Source organism: Cryptomeria japonica, chromosome 10, assembly GCF_030272615.1.
Source record: "Cryptomeria japonica chromosome 10, Sugi_1.0, whole genome shotgun sequence".
NCBI lineage: Eukaryota > Viridiplantae > Streptophyta > Pinopsida > Cupressales > Cupressaceae > Cryptomeria > Cryptomeria japonica.
In genome coordinates this window covers 115,323,969-115,325,635 of record NC_081414.1, presented here as the reverse complement: position 1 = coordinate 115,325,635, position 1,667 = coordinate 115,323,969, and positions in this window count along the sequence as shown.

Genomic DNA, 1,667 nt, shown 5'->3' with positions numbered 1-1,667 from the left:
GAACCAGAAACCAATCTTCTAAGTAAGTAGGATATCATCCAATCACCATACCAAAATCAACTGACCAAATATGAGTATAAGCATTATGAACAAGTCAATTCTATCACCAGCTTATATCGAAGTCAACCAGATCCTGTAGGTTCCAAGTTAACCAAAAACTAGTCAACCTACGGGGACCAGACGGGTCTTGGTAAATCATCCAAACAACTAGTGTTGACATTAATGACAAAGCATCAATGCAACACATAATCAATTCCACCAAATAGCCAATAGGCTATACATTAAATGAACCATTATTTCAATGAAAAAATATACATTTCCTGCATTGCTTTTTGCCTAGTGTTGTTGATAGCCGATATCAGTCACAACATAAGATGAATTTGTTAATTGTAACTCAATACTTTCTCATTACATAGAACCCTTTGAATAAAGATCAAAAAATTTAATCTCCTACTTTAGAGGAAGCCAAAACTTATTCAAACTCGATCAACATAGTCAAGAGATATGAATTCAAAATCCTTGATTTCATTAATTCATAGGAGATTCCGGATGAAAAATAAGAGAAACAAATCTGAAATCATTGAATTAGATTTCAAGGTTCTTTATATATGTAGAAATTGTATATATAATCCTTTGCAAGATTCATTAAAAGTAGGACATATATCTAAATCACAGTATTGCTCTGCATAACCTAAAACCACTGCATACCAATCACCCTTGGTGAAAATTAAGCATACAAGCTTCTCTTAGAGTTAATTTTATATATTTTCTTTCGAGCTAGAATAAGAAGAAATACAAGGCCTTGATTATCTTTTTATAGAAAAATAAGGATGCAACAAGCTTTGGGCCTTTTATAATATCAAAATTTAGGTGACCAACTGACAGGAAAAAGACAAAAAAAATTTAGATTTTTTGACAGGAACATACATTCCTTTTCTTTTCTCGAGCTCCCTTACCACATTGAAGAATTTGACAATCCTGCAAACCTATTTAATTCACATTGACAGAGGGTAGTTTACAAATCCTTCTCAAAGATTTGTATTAAATTGGGAGGATAAATATTGATATCTTTATACAGATATATGAGATCATCGAATTAACCTAGACATATATTACTTTAAGCCATTTTCCTTTCAAGGAAAGAAAACAACAAATTTAAAAAAGGGCGGGAATTTTTTTTTTAAATTCAGAATAAAGAGTAGAGGGTTTAATAGTCATCAAATCCATGTTGTTTCAGCTTCTGGATTCCACTGAGATGTTGTTGGTAGTTGTTGTCTTTGATCTCTAATCTGATCACCTCCATTATGGTCATACCACTATCAAAGTTTGATAGTGCATCCATGTATGACCCTAACTTCTTGATGAACTATGCATCATCTAAGATAATATCAGGAAACATCTGACCCAGAATTGCCTTGATGTTGTCTTTCCATTTTGTCTTGGACCTCAGGATCTTATTTCTCTTTACTCTTCTTCTCTCTTTATCAAATAGAGTAGGCATGTTACTCATTTAAAAGGGGCCCACACACTATGTAAGCTTCAATACAGACCAATCATTGGCAGCCAACCTAGCATGTCAATGTTATGTCACTCGATGTCATGTCTGTAGTGGCACTATAGAGCTAGTAAGGTCACACAGCCTGATTAAAATCACACAATCATGCAAC